Source organism: Acinonyx jubatus, chromosome C1, assembly GCF_027475565.1.
Source record: "Acinonyx jubatus isolate Ajub_Pintada_27869175 chromosome C1, VMU_Ajub_asm_v1.0, whole genome shotgun sequence".
Lineage (NCBI taxonomy): Eukaryota > Metazoa > Chordata > Mammalia > Carnivora > Felidae > Acinonyx > Acinonyx jubatus.
This window is the reverse complement of record NC_069381.1, coordinates 138,578,942-138,602,482: the sequence shown is the minus strand read 5'-3', so window position 1 is coordinate 138,602,482 and position 23,541 is coordinate 138,578,942. Positions and strand designations below refer to the sequence as shown.

The window sequence follows — 23,541 nt, the reverse complement described above, 5'->3', positions numbered from 1 at the left end:
TTTGCTGATTTAAATGGTATAGTATAGTGTAGAATATGTTGGGCTAGTGCTAAAGTTTTATGTTGTCTTGTCCCATAGAAATAAGGAAACCATCAATATGCCATCACTTTTTAGTGACGGCATCACGATATGTGGAGAGCTAGGACATGGCCTGGAACATAAAGGATGCATAAGAAACACTAATTCCCTGGCTCATCCCTTCCTTCTCCCTCTCAGTGAGATGATAGAAAGGCTTTGTGATCTATTTGAAGTAAATATTTGAATACTTAAAATATGTGAAATAAATAATTGTATGTAAGGCATGTCCTAGAAATGGTTCCTAGAGTACTCACTGCTTAATATTTGATCCAAGTATCTGCTGGTTTGCACGGTAAGCCTGAGGAACAAGTTATCAAGGGTTATAAAACAACCTCAAGAATCATTGTAACCACAGTATTCAGATCAGAATGCTCAATATGGTTCATCTGCTGATGGAAAACCCGGAGCAGTACCATTGTATTTTTCTGTGTAGAGAGCACACCTCCAAGATGCTCAGACCTTTTGTCTGCCTTAGCCTCAAATTATTAGCAAAGAGAGTTGGCATTTATGGGTTGTCTATTTGTAGGCAACTGCAGTGAGGCAGCAATTTTCTCCTGTCTGTGGCTTTCATTTGTGCACTATTATGTGTGGCCTTCCAAGTTCCAGGGAATTAGTTCAACTATGTCTCGTTTATCACAAAATTTGTTTTCGATTCAAATCTCATCAACCTGCCCAGACTCGTAAAGAAAGGCAACAAAATAAAATCCTCTATTTCTAGTTTCAATTTTTATATGTGGAATTTTTTTTAAAGAACTCTATAATAATAAACAGTAAAATTCCATTTGGCAGCACTTAGGATCGTACTTGGGAAATATTCATTAACATTCAGTAATTTAAGAATCCTCAGTGTCTAATTATCAAAGTGAGTTTAATTACCACAGGCACCCATTCATTTAATTGGCTGGAAACACAGAAGAAATTAAATGATACCAATGCCAATTTGGCCCCAAAGTCTTCATTCTACATTTATTTATCGTATTTATAAGAAAGGTGTTCATGGTGACTGTTGCTAGTTCTGTGTGCTGAAAACAATCCCACAAAACTACAATAGCAGCTCAACATTCTCTGTCCTAATCAGGAACCCAATTAAAATTAAAAGGGCCTTGCATCTTCATATTTCACATATTATGAGGTGTAAATACTCTCTTGCCATTTGAGGACAACAGGATAACTGGTTTTATAACAAATCACCATAAATCTACAGGATATTTACCACAGGGCAATGTGACAGGTAGTGGACACCAGACTGAGTATAAATGAGCATATACAGTATTGTTATCACTTAAGTCTGCCTAGAAATACTGCTGTGTCATTGCTTTGTTCCTTCCCAAAGCTTCAGGGAGTTCTCTGAATGTCAGTTGTCACTGATACTGATTTCACTGGCCAGAGACGCTGACTACTTTGGTTCTTTCCCTCAGGAGGTCAGCCAGAGGTCAAAAGGGGAAGCATGTCCTGTTTACCCAAAGAGGACCTCCTGTTCTGTCCCTTGGCATGGTCACTTTCATGGTTACCTACTTGGAAAGCCCTGTGCCCCACTGGTAAGGAGTACACCGGTCAGTTTCACTGCCTTCTCATATGTTCAGCTCTAGGAACATCAGTTAAAACTTGCTTTTCAGCAACTTTTGGAGGGATAAAGTCTGGAAAAAGGAAGAGGAGAGCCTCTTAGAAAGTATGATGAAAATAATCACAGGATCTGAAAAGAACATAGACCACACTGGCAACAAAGCTTGGCAATGTGATGCCCTCACAATGGATTCTGGGGTGGAAATGACTGCTTTCTTCCTACTGCTGCAAATTTTGCTTTCCAAATCCAGTTTTTTTTCCTTTTGTTTTTCATGTAAGTTGGTCTCATTTTCATATTTCAGATTTGGATAAATCTGTTACCCAATTTTGTTAATGTATATCACAACTCCTAGGAGGTGTTCAAAAACTTCCAATTGACTATAATTTACTACCTAGAGATCTGATGAATGAAACATTATTTTTTTAACAAAGTGCTTTTCTAAGCTTTAACAAAAAGCCACAAATTGTTGAAAAAGTATCAGCTACTTAATCAATAGAAAAAGCTGAGGATGATCTCCTTCCTCCTGCTCAATATGAAAACAGAGTCACAATTTCAGTTTCCAAGGCTCAACATTTACCAGAGTAATTGCCTGCATCATTGTGGAATCCTGTTCATTCTGTCTCCTTGCTGGCAACCTTTTTGATTTATATACCATTGAAAAGTCAATGGTGAGACTTACATTCTTTCTAGCCCACTTTCAAAATCTTGGCAGATCTTATTTTCAAAGTGGTCTGATGGAATGAAAATAAGGCTGTGGAAACCACCTGACTTTCCAGCAGGGATCCTGTTTAAATCTTAACCACAAATTAGATAACATGTATATCACTGAAGGATGCAGCCAAGCCTTTCCCATTATTGTTTGGGAAAGTAAGACTCTCAACATAATGTCATCCCCAGTCCACCTCTGGTCTTATGTAGTGGCCCACTAAAGTAATTTATTTTGGGTTACAGTTTCTGTGAGTTCACACATATGTCTCATTTTGATGTAAGAACAAAATTTAGGGCAGGGCTCCTGGGTGGCTCAGTCAGTTGGGCTCCTGACTTCGCTCAGGTCATGATCTCACGGTTCGTGAGTTTGAGCCCCGCGTCGGGCTCTGTGCTGACAGCTCAGACTCTGGAGCCTGCTTCAGATTCTGTGTTTCCCTCTCTTTCTGCTTCTCCCCTGCTCACACACTCTCTCTCTCTCAAAATAAATAAACATTAAAAAAAAAAGAACAAAATTCAGGGCTTTTGCAAGAATTTTAAAAAGGTGAAACCATCTTGGATAAAGTATTGCATTATCTAGTGCTAAATTGCTTGACAATACACAATTTAAAAAAAAAAAAAACAGAAAAAGAAAGGATGATCAAGAAGGCCATGGCCATATTAGACCCACTAAGACTATCACTGAAAAAATTTATTTGTGGAATAGAGTCAATTTCTGCCCTAATGCAAGCTTGCTGCATCTGGATATCAGATTTATTCTTATTGCTCTTCATCTTCAATCTGAAAAGCATCTCTTAATAGGCTGCTTCTACAGCCAAGAAAATAACATCTCAAAAAGTACCCTTGAACATCAGTATTGCATTGGGTTGACTGATGCCCCAGACTCGTCACCTTTGAGTATAATATGCAACTGTATTTTCTGGAATCCAGAGTAGCAGAGTAGAAAGGTATTTGTGAATAGAAATGGAGGTAGAGGTAGAGGAAGACTGAGAAAGGGAAAAAGAGTAAGGGTGAAGGCAAAAGACCCAAAGTGCTGGCTGTAGTAGCAAAGGGTGAAGGCAAAAGACCCAAAGTGCTGGGGTAGATGGGTAAGCAAATTTGTTAATTACACCTTCCTACTTCAAATAGCAAGCTGATTGTTTGTTTACCTGAGAGTCAATAGTGCCTTCAGTCTATAGACAATAATAAACACCAACAAAGGCAAATATGTTTGCCATAGTGTGAGCATATTTAAATTTCAAAGTTTATATCTATCCTCCCACAGAGGAAAGTTCAGACAATATGTTTATGTGAAACACCAAAACATAAGGCACAGTCTTTGCAATATAACTTTATAAAAGAAGAAAACACATACCAAAAAATTTTGTTCTTTCCCACCTATTAAGCAATTTAGTGAAAAGCATTCATCTGTTTTAGGTTGTCAGACTACATGTATATGTCATTATCAAGAAACTAGATATAGGGGCATCTGGGTGGCTCAGCTGGTTGAGCGTCTGACTTCAGTTCAGGTCCTGACCTGGTGGTATGTGAATTTGAGCCCCATCGGGCTCACTGCTGTCAGTGCAGAGCCTGCTGCATTTCTTCTGTTCTCCTCTCTGCCCCTCCCCCACTCTCTCTCTCTCTCTTTCAAAAATACTCTCTCTAAAAAATAAAATAAAAAACCTTTAAGAAATAAAGTAGGTATATAAAAAAAGGACATCGATTTTCTGTGTTGTTTATAGTAAATTATCTTATATGCATGTATTATAATGATAAGTGAATATTTATTGAATATATACTATGTATCTGGTACTTGTAACTGGTTTATTATACATGAATAATCATGGAGCAATCAAAAGACTTGTTTTGTTTTTTTCTTTTTGGTATTCCATTTTTTTAAATGTTTAGTATCTTCCCCTGCTCCTAAATGAGTACTCAGGTAGGACCATGAATTTCTCTCCTGGTGTCCTAAGACTACTTTAGGTAATACAGAGATTTGCATGTCAAAAATTAGAATAGCCAGTACCTAATGATAATCAAATTCACTGGGTGATTTAACATGAAATCTTCCCCATATGCCTGCCAACTCAAAGTAGGGAAGTGCTGTGGCCAGCTTCTGACCCATATCCTTGCTCCTGTCCTCTCCCCTGCACCCCACCTATGATGGTTCATTTTATGTGTCCACTTGGTTAGGCCAGGGAACTGAGATATTTGCTCAAACCTTATTCTAGATGTTTCTGTGAAGTTATTTTTTGGATGAGATTAACATTTAAATTGGCACATTTTAAGTAGATTGCCCCTTATAGTATGAATGGGCCTCTTCCAATCAGTTGAAGGCCATAATAGAACAGACTGACCACCCCCCCAACCCCCCACCAGCAAGAAGGAATTCTATCAGCCGACTGCCTTCCGACTCCTTGAACTACAACTCTGCTCTGGGTCTGCAGTCTGCCACCAACCCTGCAGATTGTGGACTTGCCAAGCCCCACAACTGTGTAAGAGAATTTCTTAAAATATACAAATAGATGATTAGATAGAAAGATAGATAGATGGATATGCCTATCTATGGCCATATCCTTATGACCCTGGGCTGCAAAATATGGAGACACATTCAGACATCCCTATCTATCTCTATCTCTATCTCTTTCCACACACACACATCCTATTGGTTCTGTTTCTCTGAAGATCCCTGACTAATGCAACCCACCACTTGCTAGCCAATTTCTGATCCTTTGAGGTCAGAATTGTGGTGAGGAGAGGGGAAAGAGACGACCAGGAAATATCTTCCTTGAACAGCCCTCTATGCCTAGCAAATGGAGGAAAAGCTGGCATTTCTCTTGGGAACACTTTTTTGATTCCGTGTAGAACTCAGTGTGGAGGCTGGATGGGCCTGCCATCTTGCAGTAACCTTGAACCAACGTATGCATTTCTGTATGGAGTGGCCACATGTGAGTCCTTAAACAACCTCTGACACTTTGACATTCCTTTCCAGCTTTAGCTGCTAGGACCCTCCGCCCCTCCCAGGCAACTCTGTCAGTACTGGTAACCAGGTGATCTTCTCTTTGGTAGTTACCATCTGATCCATGGGGAATGCTGCCACATCCTTTGCCTTCACGAATGCTGTCTCTGCAGCTGCCCCTAACCAGGAAGCAGGAGGTCCTTCCTTTGTTACCCAGGCACTGAGCGCATCTCTGGCTAGTCAGCTCTCATGAGCATTGGAGTGGGCGTCAGGTCCTGTTACACAATGCTCTCCAGGCCAGGGCAAACAACATCAAGGTCTCAAAGCAGTCCCATTGAAGACGTTTCTCACTTCGAAGTTAAAAAACAGTAGATTAAATCATAATGAGACCATACCATCAATCATTCGAAAGGAATTGTGAGAACTCAAAACAGCCATGGTTATCTCCAAAGAAACCTCTTAATAAATGGTTACCCTTTTTCTCCTCTCCTTACATTTGATAGTTTCAAAGAGACTGGGAGTTCTACAGCTGTGTAGCCAATTCATTGCACTTTTATTTGCAATTTCTAAACATCAGTTTCATAATCATTTTGATATCTGTATCTATCGCTCAGATACCTCAGTGAAAACAGCCATGAGGAGTCACATTTGGATTTTTTTCTAAACACTGTTTTAAGCACTAAAGAGTAATTGTCCCATTTCATTCCTGCAACAAACCCACAGGGAAGGTACTTTATTAGTCCCACTTCACATATGATGAAACTAAGCCAGACATATTAAATAACCTGCCTTGGGTCACCTGGTTCATATCAGAGTTGAGTTGCAGACCCAGAGAATCTGATTCTGATTCAAAATCCTAACAACTTGCAACATAATGCCAGTCACTGAATATTTACTTGGCATTGATCCAAAATGCACGTGTACATCCTGACTGGTGAGTTTATAATTTAACAGATTTTTTTTTCCAGGAGGAGAGAGATGTACAACTCTGACTTTCAGATATCAACAAATGCTCTATAGGACCTGGGCACTGGGGCCTCTTATAAGAACCTACTTAGCACCTATTAGGGAGTAGGGAGTCAGGGCTGTGCTGTGATCCATTTGGAGGACAATTAAAGAAGCATAAAGCAGTATTAAACCAGTACTCTGGATTGGAAGAGGAAGAAATGATTTTACTTGGATCTCATCCATTTTAATTCTTCTATTCAGGTAAGCTAGTGTAGGAAAGGGGGGAATGAATAGGAAGACAGCATAGGGAGGCATGTTATATTGCATGATTCCAAAGGTTGGGGAAGCGTCCTGTCCTCCAAAGATAGATTCTTTACTGACTTGTGGATGATTAATAGCCCACAGTCAGAGACACTCTTGCTTTAAGCTCTCTCGGTTGAAGATTGTGCTGCACATTAAAATGTCATGCCTCTGGGAGCGTTAACACTTTACTGCTAGCTTTCTTTTACTCTTTTCTCTGTAGGTTTTCGTTAGCTTCACTACAGAAAGCAAGTGAGGTAAAGGAAAAGAAGGAAAATCCATGGTAAAGAGGAAAGAATGCTTTCACCAAAACTGAGCTGTGTCAAAGGCCAGTTGTACTCACTGGATAGTTTTATGAAAGTACAGATCAGCTATTTCCAAGCTGGTGTAGCTGTGGCCCACTGCCTGGGGCATGCCCTGGGGAATGTCAAGGGGTGCATCAAGCATTTCTGTAGGCCTGATAAATAATTTTCAGCCCTATGTGTGGCAGGGAGGGAAAAAATGGGATGTTACAAGTAGACTGAAGTTTGGGCAGATTACTCTGGGAGAGCAGGAAGAAAGAGACTTAATGGGACTTTTTAGATTAACCATAACACCCAGACTAGTAAAAAAAAGGGATTAAAGCTTCTATGTCTTGAAATAGAGATTTTCATTTTACCCTGATGCCAAAAACAGGTAGAGGGAAATCCTGCTTGCTATGGTGGAGGACCTTCCCGAGGAGGGAGGAAGGTTATTGAAGGAGAGGTAGTGGAAAGGGGAGAAATTCTTGGTTAAAAGAGAACAGATTCAAGCAAAATAGATTCAGGCTGGTTCTTGAGAGAGAGAGAGAGAAGAAATAATACCTGCTGAGGAGTGCTGGACAAAGGACAGAACAGAGATGTTTGCTATTCAGTTTTAAACTGCTGCCTTTGCTGTGGTGTGATTGCGCCCTTCTATACCCTGCAGATCTTGAATGAAAGCTGTATGTAGTGTACCGGTGATATTTTAGCAAGTGAAGAGGAGGGCGCGTCCGTGCATGTGGTGATGGACTTAAATGGATGGACAGTGGCCGTGAAGGCAAAGTGAGAAGTGGAAAAAGGAGAATAGAGTCGGAAGGAAAAACATCCTTCTCAGGAAACTTCAGAAACGTGGTGGGAGGGGCTGGACATTCTGCAGACACCTAAGATGAGGACCTGGGGAATTTTCTGGCCAACAAAGGAAAGGATGACCAGGGACTACAAAATATGGAGACACATTCAGGTGACCTGTGTGTATCCTATTTTTCAAATGTATGCAAATACAATTGCGCTTAATTACGTATATACACACATATGAAAACATACATGTAAAATGTTATGTATATATAAAAACGTGATAAATATATAACATTACTGAATGCATAAGAGTTTGATCATTAAGTACTTTTTCTGAATCATGGACACCACAATTATGTAGGAGATGGCAACAGTTATTAATATTAAAAAGGAAAACACTTGAAAGGGACGAAAGGGAAGGCCTGCAAAATCTCCGTCAGAGTTTCTAATACACCTACGAAAAATCGATCCAGAAGAACTGGATTTAAAATCCATAGGAAGGTATGGTTTCCCCATGCAGAGGGTGGATTCTCCCACACTAACTTGCTATAATCATGTTTTTTCTCCATACATGTGTTTTGAGAAACATTTCCTTTCACTTCCCCACTCCTATGGTGCTCTGGGCCTTGACGTTAACAAAAAATTGTCAGAGACAAGAAAAATGTATTAATCCACTCCTCTTGCTTTTGATTATTCCCCTTTTAATTTTAATACATGCATTTTCTTTCATAAATCGGGTATTTAACTGTGATTGTCATTTATTAACTTTTTGCCCCAATTACAACTATCCCATCAAGGGCAGGGTCTCTAAGGAAACAGTTGAGGGAGCATACATATATATATATATATATATATATATATACTGCACACATGTGACGAATTATTCTGCAGGCTGAGAAATTAACTAAAAATGCATAATATGCTCTCAATTTAAACCTGGCAGGGGGTATTGTACTTTCATCCTCAAAGTGGAATCATACTTCCTCCAGTGGGGCTTCTCCAGCTTTTAGCGTAGCCTATTAACAAGGAGAACTTGGTTCTTGGTGGTGCAATGACAACACTGGACTGGAGACAGAGCTCCAAGTATTTGAGCCAGGAAGCAGAGGTGATGATCGAGCTAATGGGAAAACCTTGGATTTCGCTTTTATCACCAAACAGGCATTCACAGGGCCTTAACAAAACCCATGATCAATTCTGAATGTCGTTTTCACGATTAACACACTCCCTAAGATCTATAATTATTATTAGACACTTGGAGGGCACATTTCATTTCTCAAAAAGAAATTCCCTTTCTGTATGACTAAAGATATCTGGGACGCATATTATTAAGATATGTATTAAGATGTGTAAGCACATTATTAAGTGCCCTTGATTTTTCTACTTTTTATTTCAAGGTGTGATTTCTCTATTTCTGCGAACTGTAACCATTTTATTACTAGAGAGAAAGACAAGAGAATGGGAAGATAAAGGAATGTGTAAGTTATCAGTGGTGGGTCATTTAAGACCTTTTTAAAATATGTCAATGAACTTTAAAAGTATATTTTTCTTAAGTAGAATCTAAAGCTCCTTGAGGGGGGTTAAACGTTGTTTGTTTCATATTCCTCTATCACAGTAATATCGCAGTAATGCTCCATCTTGGCTGCAGACTAGAAATATATTGAGAACCTTTGATCATCAGTGTTCAGGCCCCACCGCAGACCCATTAAGTCAGCATCTCTGGGGTGAGGTGTGGACAGGAGTCAGTTCTGAAAGCTCAGGTGATTCTAACATGCAGGCAGGATGGAGAGATAGCAAATACTAGCTTATTGTCTTACGCAGAATAGGTGTCATTTGCTATTTAATAAGCTACTAAATCATTTTAATCACTACACACTTCCCATGAAAACAGGGAACAATTCATAGATACAGTGCAGCTTTTCGGTAATAAATTATCATTAACCTATTTATTCCATGGTTAATTGGATAAATCTTGTGTTGAAAACAAGCAAACCAAAAAAGAAGAAAAAGCCACTAAATTCTTTGGGTCTCTATTTCATCCTACTTGGGAAAAGTCCTTGAGATAATACAGATTGGAATCATGAGATGCCTATAGCTATATGACATGTTCCTGCCCTTTTACTTTAATACATATTTTTTAATGAAAGGGGTACAAAAGGAATAGGGTGTTTCTTTGAATAGGGCATTTCTCAGAGTGGTCAGAATATGATCAAAGAACATTTTGTCATGATCAAAATTATAAAAATATAGTTCAAAGAGATATTAGTTTAAAACAGTTGAAACCAATTTTTATATATGTCTAAAACTACCTTTGGCACAATAGATGTATTAAAAAAGTGCAAAGCAGCATTCCTACTTTTTGTTTGCTTATGGACTCCTAAAGATTGGCCTTAGTTTCCTCACCTGGCACATGAAAATATAGAACCACAAGCTTGATTATGAGCAGTAAATAGCATAATGGAAGAAAAACTGATTTGTAGATTGCAGCACAATGTTCCAGTCTGTTGTAGTTTTCTTATTATTCGCTCTATTAACCTGAAATTGCATATGCAAATAAATATTATAGGACATGATATAAACATGATCATGAGTTATAGCTTTTATTAAGCAATTACTAAGTACTCAACTTCTTATTTAGTGCTTTATATGATCTCATTAAACCATCACTGCAACCCGGTGAGGAGAGTACCGTTATTGTCTCCAGTTTACAGGTTTGGAAACTGAGGTTTATCAGTTCCAAGCCTCCCAGCAATTTCAAGTGAAGGTTTCCTTCAAATCTGCAAATACTTAAATTCTTTCTGCAGAGACTGGTCTAAGAATCCATGTTGATTTGCTTCTCTTTATTTTCTCGGATAGTTTGATATCAGATGCCAATTCCATTTACATGTAGATGTGCAGTCAAAACACTGAGAGAAGGAATATGAAACTTCCTTTGTCTACCAGAGTGATACGCATCAGGCATGCTGGCTTCTAGCTCAAGGTGAAAATCATTCTGTCCATGGCCTTTCCTTAAACTCCACCAGACTCTTAAAAATGAATTAAATGCCTTCTTTTTATATGTCGATTATGTGATACACATGTCATTTCAATTTAAAAGATAAACTCTAGATGTAAAGCTTCCTAATTCTCCAAAGGGTTTCAACTCATTTTCTTCTTGTATTTCATTTTTGGTGGAAGTATGATGATGTGGAAAAGGTTTATGTTAGATGTTGGAGTTGTGTGCATTTGTACTATGGAGGAAACTCTCAGGGGAAGGTCAGAGGGGGAAGAAGGAGATGATCTGAATTGCTGTTCTGATGTATCCACCAGGCGCCCAGACCCATGTTAGAGTAGAGGGTGCATTTTGTCCAGACCCTGCATCGTACCCAGCTCAATAGATAAGCAAACACCTTTGCCACCATGTGCTCTTCCCTTTACAATGCCATCTTTGCCTTGTCTCTGTCCCCCAGATTCTAATGATCTTAGTGATGCTTTACCAGTCTACAAAATTAGCAACCCACTGGCCTGCTTCTCAGGTGCAATGTATGAGAGAATCAACTGTGAAAAGCAAGAGAAATATATTCATTTTGATGCTGACTGGGCCCTTAGTTTTGGTTTCATTTTGGCTTATGTTTTATTTTAGTTACATTACCAAAACTTTTAAGGAATGCAGACTTTTACCTTTTAAGTTTCAAACTCAAAGTATCAGTACCAGGAACGGTTTCAGTAGACTTCCACAGTTTGTGGAGGATATCATGAAAAATAGTTTGCTTAAGTTTGCAAAAGCTTTGAGGACAGGACTGAGGATAGAACGATGATATTTGTTCAATCTTTTCCTATATCCTCTGTTGCAACCACACGAGGGCCCAGAAGCAGTATTGTGAACGGTCGACTTATTGGCATCGAGGGCAGCGATATGAAACAGTCAAGGTCTGCTCACTTTCTCCGGCATGAAGTCCAAACAGAGATCTGACTATGTCTGTTTATCCGAAATGTTTTCCTAAGTGATTCATCACTTTGAGTTTGTAAAGAACTGGGGTTTGGCGTGGAGGGTGTAAGTATTTAGGGGGGATGGAATATCAACCACATGGAAGAAAAGCAGAGAATTTTGCTAAGCACTACAAACCATCACAAGCAATATGAATTTTGTCTTTCGATTGCACCGTGGGTTCAAGCCTTACAAAATACAAACGTCCTCCGATGTACCGTGATTAGCTTACCATGTCTGTCTTCTGCACAGCCCCTTGGAGTCTGCTGGCTCTCAGCCCACGGCTTGACATCCTGAGTCTGAGACTTTTCCATCACACCAATTTAGTACTACTGAGTCTTCTGCTACCGTGTGTTGGTGTCACCACATTTACCACTGAACTCCATTAAAAGTCACTGCATTCGGGTGGAGAAAACGTAGTTTCCAGTTCTGGCCCTGTCTTTTCCTTAACTTGACACTTTGGACAAGTACCTTAACTTCTCTGTAGTTTAACAGTCTCACCAGTAACATATAAGGAATAGGGTCTTCTCGCAAGGTGAGGTTCCAAGGAGACCATGTGAAAAGCCTTTGGAAATGCAAAGTGCTGTCTGTTTGCTCACCACCCTCTTACACCTCCACCGGTCTCCAGCCACTCAGCAGCCTTGGGGGAGCTTGTCTGTGGCAAAGCTAAATACCACATTCTCCACGTGGCCTGACCTCCAGGCAACAATTAAGATTTGTTGAGCTTTTTCATCATATTCTTCTTCTTTTCCAGAATCTTGGATTTCAGCAGAAAATGCCTTGACTAAGACTTTAGCTGACAGGCTGGAAATCCGAGCAGGAAAGATTATGTGAAAAAACCTAATGAAAACATACACATTTCTTCAAGGTGAATTAGAACAATTTATGCTTCCAAAGCTTCTATGGGTTCTTTTCTTTCCTTTATTATCCTTTATCTTTTTTCAAAAAAAAAGTCTTTAAAATATTTAAAAAATTCTCTATATAAGACATTATAATGAATAAACATATAGAAAATAAAAATATAAACATCCATGAAACCACCATCCAGCTTAATAAAAAGAATGTCATCAGTGTACTGTCACTGGTGTATTAGAAGCGCCACAACCCCCCCCCCCCCGGCCCCCCATCCCTCCCAGAATGCTTCTTCCTAATCATAACTACTTGCTCTCCCTCTTAGGGTTAACCACCATCCTAAATGTTCTGGGAATTGCTATCTTGGTCTGCTTTATAGTTTTACTACCCAACTATGCATCTCCAAATTAAATAATTTAGTGCTGACAATTCTTTTCAGGATTTTCTATAAAGGGAATCATAGCATGTATACATTCCTCTTGTCTTTTTTTTTTTTTGATTCAACATTATGTTTTAAAAAGTAATTTAGATTTATTCTTCCCTTTCCTGTTAGGTATGAGCAAGGGGAGGCAAGGCGAGGAGTGTGGATGCCAAATTTCCCGTTTTCTTTGTGCTGCCAGTGCTACTGCAAAGATCATCAATGTTCCTAAAACCCAAAGGACTTTCTGTAAGACGTGAGGAAAACATCAGCCTCACAAAGTGACCTAGTATGGGAAGGGCAAGGATTCACTGTATGCCCAGGGAAGGAGGCGCTGTGATCAGAAGCAGTGTGGCCAGGAGGAGCCAATTTTCCTGAAGAAGGCTGAAACCACAAAGAAAATTGTGCTGAGGCTTGAGTGTGTTGAACCTACCTTCGGGCCCAAGAGGATGCCGGCCATTAAGAGATGTAAGCATTTTGAACTGGGAGGTTATAAGAAGAAAAAGGGTCAAGTGATCCAGTTCTAAGCTTTGGGATTCTTCTGTTCTGCTTTTGAGAGGAAGATGTTGACACTGTAGAAACATTATGTGTATGAAAATAAATACAGTGATATTTTTACTCAAAAAAAAAGTCATTCAGTTAGTTGCAGGTAGCTGTGGTTTATCAATGAACGTCCGCTGTTGAATAACATTCCACTTCTAAGTATACTGTACATTTCACGTATCGATATGCTGTTGATGGACATTTGTATTCTTTCCAGTTTGTGCCTACTAGGAACAATGATGTTTCTAGAAGTTCCTGCACTTGTCTTCATGTGCAACAGTCTCTCTCCTTTGCAGTGGCCATGCTCAGTGAAAGGTTGTGCACATCTTCAGCTTTACAAGATAAAGTCATACTATCTTCCAAAATAATAGTACTAATTGGCAATCTTACCAACCTTTGTCTTTTCTCTACATACGATTACTTGGACTTTTGCTTTTTTTTTTTTTAATGCTTATTTAATTATTTTGAGAGAGAGAGAGAGAGGGAGAGAGAGAAAGAGTCCCAAGCAGGCCTGCACTGCCAGCACAGAGTGTGATGTGGGTCTTGAACTCACAAACCCTGAAATTGTGACCTGAGCTGAAATCAAGAATTAGATGCTTAACTGACTGAACCATGCAGGCGCCCCTGGACTTTTGCTTTTACCTTAGGCTAGACTTAGAAACCATTCCTGACTATGATATCAGTGCCTTGTTTCTCTGACCTGGCTTTGGGTTATGGTCTAAATGAAATATTGTTGGTGATCTGGATGGGTTTATGGGATTGGTCAATGCCTTACTTTCCTAGGGCCACCATAACACATTACTACAGACTGGGTGGCTGAGAACATCAGAAATTTATTCTCTCACGGTTCTGGAAGTTATAAGTCCCAAACCAATGTGTCAGCAGGGCCATGCTCTTTCTGAAGACTCTAGGGGCTGATTTTTTCCTTGCTTCCTCCTAGTCTGCTGCTGTCTCCTGGCAGTCTTCAGGCGGCCATGGCTTGTAGTGCCACCATTCCAGTCTCTGCCCCTCTCTTCACATGGCTCCTTTTCTGTTTCCTCTCCTGTTATAAAGGTACCAGTCATTGGGGCACCTGGGTGGCTCAGTCAGTTAAATATCCGACTCTTGATTTCGGCTCAGATGACAATCTCACTGTTCATGAGTTTGAGCCCCGCATCAGACTCTGCACTGTAAGCTGCAGACCCTGCTCAGGATTCTCTCTCTCTCTGCTCCTCCTTGCTCACACACTAGGTCTCTCTTTCTCTTTCTTTCTCTCTCAAAATAAGTAAATAGATTAAAAAAAACTCTAAAAAATTCTTTCTTATAAAAAATAAATAAAGATACCAGTCATTGTATACAAGGCTCACTCTAACTCTAGGATGATTTTGTCTCAAGATCCTTAACTAATTACATCTGTAAAAACCCAATTTCCACATAAAGTCACATTCCCAGATACTGGGGATAAGGACTTCAACATATCTTTTTGGAGGACACAGTTCAAACCACTATGGCCCGTACTGAGGGAGGGGAAGAAGAGGAGGGGGAAATTATCAGTTTATGAAGCAATTACCATACATACTATATAATTTTTGATGGCTTAAGATGTTAACATTTCCCACAGGAGAATGGCTAAATGTTGCCCACTCAAAACAACATACCTGCTTTAAAACAAATCATCCTTTGATCCTATTAGGTTGCTTAACAGACAAGCAAATAGTTGACAGAAACAGGTCTGGGTCCTGAGGAGCCCTACCTATGACACGTGAGCCCCATCTTTGCACCTGAGTCTTTATTGAACCCCATGATCCAGACAACAGAGGGAGAATTCAGAAGTGCTCAAGCAAGGAGCCATTTTCCCAAAAGACACTGATTTTGTATGAATTGAATTCCTAGTGTTTAGGAATTCAAAACTCATCTTGTCTACATAAGATTTTCCTTTCACTAAAAGTCTTGGTCTGTAATCATTTATGATTTGGCAGGGCTAATCTCACTGTCAGAGAAAAGGGCATCTCATGGTTTTAAGAGCTGAGACAAAACCTCCACTCACCAAAGCCAACCGTGGCCTTGAACCCAACTGTGCCCTTCTGCAGTCACAATGCAATATTATTACATCACAGTAAAAAGTTCTCAACTGTGGGTTCCCCTAATGAGCATGAGAGCACCCTGTTGAAATTCAAAGGTGTCGGGAAGCCTGGGTGGCTCAGTTGGTTAAGCATCCAACTTCAGCTCAGGTCATGATCTCATGGTTTGTGGGTTCGAGCCCCGTGTCAGGCTCTGCGCTGACAGCTCAGAGCCTGGAGCCTGCTTCGGATTCTGTGTCTCCCTATCTCTGCTCCTCCCCTGCCTCAAAAATAAATTAACATTAAAAAGTTAGAAAAAAAAAGAAATTCAAAAGTCTCAAATGCAGGGAGTGAAGAAGGCATTAAACAATTTTCAGACATCACTCCTTGAAACATTAAGTTAGCAGATAATATCTAAAATTTACTTGGCAGTGTTCTAAGGTATTAACCTCAGACCCTATCACTTTATTGGGGATAGGGAGCATAGGGAGGAGTTAAGAAAGAATTGGATCAAAGGATACAACTTGATCAGATAACATTTTTCATTAGGGACACCAGAACCTTTGAAGACATCAGAGTCAGAGCTGGTAAGTTGCCATCTCTTACAATTAGATCCTAAGGTATCATTCTTTCCCATGTCTTTCTTCCTGATATTCACTAGCTAGCTCTGAATCTTGGCTCCCATCCCTTATTCCAACTCTAGTGTCTTTTTCTCTAAATCCTCGGTGACTCTCTCCCAAACAACAGGTAAATGACTGAAAAACAACAAAATTGTGTTGCAGTATAATCTGTGGACAATAAACTGCATACATTTAATAATTACAATTACTGTGTTTGGGTATCCATAGACATCCAAGAAATTTCACTACAGTTGAGACATGGAACATTTCTGTCACCCCTCTGCCCCCAAATTTCATTTCAACACTTTAAAAATCCATTCTACCCACTATCTTTGCCACCAGGCAACCACTGGTCCAATTTCTATCATTATAAATTAGTTTGCGTTTTCTCAATTTTATACAAATAAAAAATGAGGTACTCTTTTGTTTTTTCAATTGACATAATAATTCTGGGATTCATCTATTTTGTTGCGTAAATCAGTAGTTCAATCTTTTCTATTGCTGAGCCATATTTCTCTGTATAGGCATATCAGTGTATCTATTTGATGGACATTTTGGACCCCCACCCCATCCCCCCTCCCACGCAGTGTTTTGCTATCATGTAAAATGCTGCTATGAACATTTGTGTACAAGTTTTGGGTGAATATATGTTTCTCTTGGAGTAGAATGGCTGGATTTTAGAGTAGATATATATTTAATTTTATAAGAAGTTGCTAAACATCTTTCCAAGTTGATTTTATCATTTTATATTACCAATAAAACATCATGAAAATTCCAGTTGCTTCATATTCTACATGCTACATTTGATTTTTCTAGTCCTTTTAATTTTGGCTACTTCAGTGGATATGTAATGTGTATCTCATTATGATTTTAATTTTTGTTTCCCTAATGACTTAAGATGTTGAACGCTTTTCATATACTTTACCGGCTGTCATATGTTCTTTTCTGAAGTTTTTCTTCAAATCTTTTGGTCAATTATTAAGCAGGTTGCTTGTCTTGTTATTGACTTGTTACATCTTTATGTGTTTTAAATCTATATATTAGAAATACGTTCTTCCATTTTGTGGCTTGCTTTTTGTTTTCATAGTGATGTCTTTCAAAGAGCAAACTTTTGTTTTTAATTTTGTTTTAATGTTTATTTACTTTTTAAAGAAAGAGAGAGAGAGACAGAGGTGTGAGCGGGGAAGGGGCAGAGAGAGGGAGACACAGAATCTGAAGCAGGCTCCAGGCTCTGAGCTGTCAGCACAGAGCCTGACACGGGGTTCGAAGTCACAGACCGTGAGATCATGACCTGAGTCGAAGTCGGACGTTTAACAGACTGAGCCACCCAGGCGCCCCAAAGAGCGAACGTTTTTAATTTGATAAAATAAAATTTATGAATTTTTAAAATTTATGGTTTGTGCTTTCCGTGTTCTGTCTAAAAACATTTGCCTATCTCAGGATACAAAGACTTCAAAGATTTTTATTCTGATGTGGTTTTTTTAAAGTTTTATAGTTAAGTTTTACCTTTAAGCCTGCTATCTATTTCAAATTAACTCTTTTATATAAACTGTGATGTAAGAGATGATGATCTTTTTTTTCATACAGGTATCTGTATCTCTTCACTGTCACGGTGTATCATCTATAAATATTTCTATATGTAACTATCTGCATCTGTAGTAAGCTAACCAGGAGTTCATATTTTAATGTACAGCTAATAGTATGTTTTTTTCCTTTTTTATGCAGAGAAGTACAAAAAAGAAAATAAGAGCTGGAGTACAATTTTCCTGCTTAGAATACCCTGTTGGTATTTTTATAAAATAAAATTAATAGGGGCACCTGGGTGACTCAGTCGGTCAAGTGTCTGACTCTTGATCTTGGCTTACTTAGATCATGATCTCAGCATCCGGAGATCGAGCCCTAATTCAGGCTCTGCATTGACAGCGGGGAGCCTGGCTTGGGATTCTCTTTCTCCCTCTCTCTCTCTGCCTCTTCTCTGCTCTCTCTTTCTCTCTTTCTCAAAATAAATAAATAAATAAATAAGCATTTAAAAACTAAATACAAGTAAAATAAAATTAATACAGTGTCAGGCTAGAAAATGTAAAAAGGGACAAAAAAGGACAAAATGAAAAATAAAATTCTTTTTCTTTGCCCTCACCCCAACTCCCAGGTTTTTTCCAAAATGCAACTGATCGATGGTTTGTGATGTATCTACAGTCAGGAGAGCATGGCATATACTTGCATCTCTCTCCCCTGTACATTTTCATCTTTACAGCAAAACGATCATATTACACATACTACACCACACTTTGCTTTCTTTACTTACATTATCAAATATTTCCATGTCATTCCATGACAATTAAACTCATTTTTAATGACTTTACAGGGATTAATGGTATCACATCCTATAATTTGTTTAACCCTGTTGATGGATGCTGGTTGTATCCAGTTTTAGTCTTTTACAAACATTGCTACAGTAAACGCCCATTTGTATAAAGGTACAATCACACCACACATATCCCTACACAAAATTACACATTTATTTACTTTTATTTATTTATTTATTATTTTGTAAGTGATCTCTACAGCCAACATGGGGCTTGAACTCATAGCCCCTAATATTAAGAGTCACATGCTCTTCTGACTGAGCCACCCAGGCATCCCAAATACACACATTTATATAAATTTTCTTCATGGATATCCAGGGAATTTCTTAGCGGTAAATTTTTTACTTGCGTGTGTGTGTGTGTATGTACTAAAATTACTAGTTTAAAAAAGCATGTGTGTCTTAGATTTTGATAGATACTAGTAAATTTTCTTATCATAAAGTTGTAGCAAGTTGTTGTCTCACCTACAATATGCGGGAGCCCATATTTCCCAGATCTTTGACAGTACGAGATAACCTCAAACTTCATTTTCCATATTTCTGCAAAATGAAACATGGTATCTTACTAATGTTTAATTTACATTTTCATTAACGAATGAGACAAGCATTTTCCGTATGCTAACTGGCTAGGTGAATTGCTTTCTGAAAATGGACTCTTTACATCCTTTTTCTACCGAGGTGTAAATCATGTCTCTGTTGGGCTGATTTGAATAAGCTATTTATAAATAGAAAAATATAGCCTTTGGTTGCTCATAAATATGGCAATAGGTTTTTCCCTTGCTCTTTTGAGGTTGTTTGTGTTTTGGTACAGAGGTTTTTAATTTTCCTGTTATGTATCACTTTAGAAATAATTTACATAATCGTATAACCAAATGCCTTCCAAGGGGTATCTTCATTTTTTCCCTTAAAGTTATAGCTCGCTAGGTAATGATCCTGCTCCCGTTCAAAGATGGCTGATTCTTTTATCAGAGAAGAGAGAAGAGAGAGTGGCTCCAGCCAGGAGCCAGCTGCCCAGGTGGAGAGCTGAGCCCAGAGTGCCCCGTTACCTCTTCATGGTTGGATAGAGCGCTGTTTACTTCCTTCCCTTTCTCAATTAATTTCGGGCAGAGGAGGTCTGAAATACCCACTAAGAGAAAGAAAGGGTATTTTTGCTTTGTGTTCACATTTAAGACTTATTCTTTTAAAAAAAATGTTTAATGTTTATTTATTTTTTAGGGAGCGAGACGGGAAGATCATGACCTGAGCCGAAGTCAGACACTTAACCGACTGAGCCACCCAGGCTCATATTCTATGTATTTAAAACTTGTTCTATGTATTATCTTAAATACACTTAAGATTCTCAATTCTAAACTTTTAACACTTTTTATTTTGGGTGCATGTGTTCAAAACACAGGTCACATTCTGTATGATTTTTTTCCATTTAAAGCAGCTTCAGTTTGGGACATTTTTATTTAAATGACACTTTTACCTTTGCCATTTCAAGAGGTTTGGAGAAATTGCAGACGGCAGGTTTATCTTAGGAACTCTTTGGTAGAGAACAAGATTCCCAGTCTTTCTTTGCTCCCTCCTAGCCCCAATTGTGATGAAAGATTGCCAGAAATTTTTGAGAATGTAATACAACTTTCAAAACTAATGAAGTAAGATTTTTTTTAACCAGGTGATTACATGAAGGGAAGATCGTTGTTACTCACGAGACAACAGAGAAATCCACTGAGTCCCAATGTTGCTTCCCAGCTGGCCAACTCTTGGCCATGCATTTGCATGACAGGCATGTTGGGAACTCCTTAGGGTCCTGGCAGTGCTTCTAGTCTTTTTTTCACAAGCTGTCTTGCTGGCTTGAACTCCTGCATCATGAGGCTCCAACAGTTGTTTGGCCAGGCTCTCTACCCAGCTTGGAACCTTAGGAAAGGCTTTACACAAAAGTCCTCCTTAGCTAGAAGAGCCGATCTGCAATTACAATTTCTGGAGGTCTGCAAAATGTACAATTAGCTTAAGGCATGCAGTCAATTGAACCCTTCTGGAAAGAAATTTGTAGCTTCACGCTTCCTCTTACAAAGCCTCAAAGCTCAGTAGAATAGAAACTGTAGGCAATTTTTCATATGAGCTTTAGGGTGACTTGGAAATTGTTGTGATATTTGTAGCCTCCATCATGACTAACTCAAAGCATAATTTCCAAGTTAGCAAAATATTCCCTTGGATCCTTCCCATCTCCTCTTCTAACTTAACCCCTGTGGCTTTGCTGTCCCCAGGCTTGACTGCACTAAGTCCCTACCCAAATGTGTTGCTTTCCATGCTAAGTTTCATATGTTCCAAATCACCTCCCTTTTTCCCATCAGAATTTATTACCAAAGTCTCTTTTCTTTTCTTTTCTTTTCTTTTTTTTAATTGAATTGTTGCTGATTTGGTATTGAAATCTTCCTCTTTCTCCTCTGGCTTTGCATTCCATTAGCTGTGCTAATTAGCTATGGAAGAGTAAAGAATGTACTTGTGACCTTAAGCATGTTGCGGAATTGGCTCCTTTTCAATGTCTGTGATGAGTCAGCAGAACAAGAGGGAGCAGTGCCCAGCGGGGTCTGCAGTGGCAACCCTGTGAAACTAGAAGAAACATGGCCTAGCACACCGGAAGGGCAGCTCCTTGAGAGCAGGGGTTTTCCATATCATTCACTGCTCTGTCCCTGACACCCAGAATGAGGCTTGGCACGTGCAGGTGGCTCACAGATACTGATGAGTGAATGAATGATGGTTCTGTTCTTGCTTGCCTGTTTTGTAAACAGCCAGGCCTCCCTATTCCCCAACTTCACTCAACCCTTTGTCCTATTCTTCTCATCATGGAACCTGGAGAGCTGCTGGGTCCCCTGGATGTTCTGTAAGTCCTTCCATGACAATGTAGCCTAGTAGTTCATTGGGCCCACCTCATGGATTTATTTTGAGGATGCTTACATTAATACATGTTCTGTGCTTAGAATGATGCCTGATCCACAGTAAATGTTAATTTTAAAAGTAGTACTAGCAGTAGTAATTCAGTGATTATCTTTTATTAAGACCCCCTTCTTCCAGAGCTTAGGGTTACTTACCTTACTGTAAGGTTCACAGTAAAATCGAGAGAAAATACAGAGATCTCCCATATGCTCCTAACCCCAACACACGCACAATCTATCCCATTACCAATAGCCCCCCACACCGGAACGTACATTTGTTACAACTGATAAACCTACACTGTCACATCATCTTCACCTAAAGTCTATACTTTACCTTATGGTTCGCTCTTGGTGTTCCTAACTATTATTTTTAACAAGCCTATTGATGAATTATTGCTCTAGTACTTGTAATACCAAATGGAAAAAATGTATTTTTGAACAACCGATGGATCTCCAAATTAGGGAAAATGAGAAATAGGTAAGTTGTGGTTACCTGTTGCATTGTAACAAATCTCCCCAAAATGCAGTGGCTTCAAATAACAATCATTTATTTTCTCACACAGTCTCTGTGGGTTAGGGTTAGGGTTTGGTTAGTTGGTTCTGGCTCAGAGTCTTACAGAGTCTGCAGTTAGGTATCAGCTAGTGTTAAACTGGGGCTCTTGGCCAGAACATCCATCCACTTGTGGCCTTAGCCTGGACATGTGGCGGCTGAGTTCCAAAGGCAGCCTTAAGAGAGAGAGAGGAGAGAGAAGGAGAGAGAGGAGAGAGAGAGACAGAGAGACAGAGAGACAGAGAGAGACAGAACACGTGTTGCCTTTTATGACTTAACCTTTGAAGTCATGCAACACCATTTCTGTCACATTTTATTGGTCAAAGAATTTACAAAGATTCTCCTTAATTTCAAGAGGAGGAAACAAAGAACCCACATCTTGATGCAGGAATGCTAACATTTCATCGTAAGAAAAGCCTGCAGAATGGGATATAAACATATACCGCCGTAACCACTTTCGGACAATACAATCTGCCAGGAGCGGTAACCCCAGTTGCAGCACACAGGCATGTGCATGAGAACCCGCAAGTCCTGATATAGTGAGGTTGGGCCTCACCAGGGCCCGTCGTCAATTAGCCAAGGGTTATGGGGGTCCTTCTGAACTGTTTGCCCATCGGGATGAGAACTGCTGTGTGCCACAGCTCACAAAGCACGCATTGAATTGCCGTCTGACACCCATTTGAAGGGTGTTTAAAGAGAAAGAAACCTAGGAGTCAAAATTGAAAGTGCAAATTGCAAATGCTTCCCTTCTAGAGTGATAGGGCTATAAATACCGAGGCTGTTTCTGTTAAACAACAAATGGAAATGCTCCAGAATCAATGAGAGGTGTTAGCAGCAGGGAGAAACAGCATCTTAAATCCTTTCGCTAACAATTAAATCAGACACATTTGACACTTTATCTGAGACACTCCTGGCAGTACTTTATTCTCCATGGCATGATTTGGAAACGCACAGCAGGAGACAAGCAGATTTTGGAGTATTATCGGTTTGGCTTTCTCAGCACTCTTCCCAAACATAATTCAATATATTTTATTTAAGCCAGTGTCATGTTTTTCTGAAAAAAAAGGCAATTGGTGAAAATGAATGGGTTTCCAAAAACGTACGCCATGGCCTCAAGATGCCACAGGACTGACCTGCTCAATAACAGTTGAATGTTAACATGACCAGAAAAAGAGTGATTTATCTGTAAGACCCCAAGGACACTCAGTTACAGTCCCTATGAATCATGAGAAATTTGTCTGGGAGAGCATGAGGCCTGGAGATTACTCACCTCACCATATGTCATGCTTCTTCAATTAAAAAAAAAAAAATTGTCCTGTGATCATTGTAACTGGGCTGTTTGTATAAGGTAGCTAAGCTGTTAAACAAATGATAAAATGGAAACAACATAACTTCAGAATTTTAAGAATCTCATTGCTTGAAAGTGTCCCAAATGCCTCAAGCCTGCCAGAATAGAAGTCCTAGATTGAGACCCTTAGAGCGTTGCTCTGCCATAACTGGATGGTGAGGGGTTTTGGTTATTGGAGGTATTGACACCAAGAGTGGCCGCTATTCAGAGCTTACAGGAGGCACCACGGCCAGTTCCTGAGCAGAGCAGCTGGCAGTGGGGCAGCCAGTCTGGTGGACGCCGTGTGGTAGCCTAGAGTGCAGCCTGTGACATCAGATG

The 23,541-nt window shown here is 39.5% G+C and overlaps 1 pseudogene; it reads left to right on the top strand.

The window, feature by feature from the left end:
• The first annotated feature begins 11,396 nt into the window (after positions 1–11,396).
• On the top strand, positions 11,397–17,236 carry LOC128311858 (60S ribosomal protein L36a-like; annotated as a pseudogene).
• Positions 17,237–23,541: the final 6,305 nt, after the last annotated feature.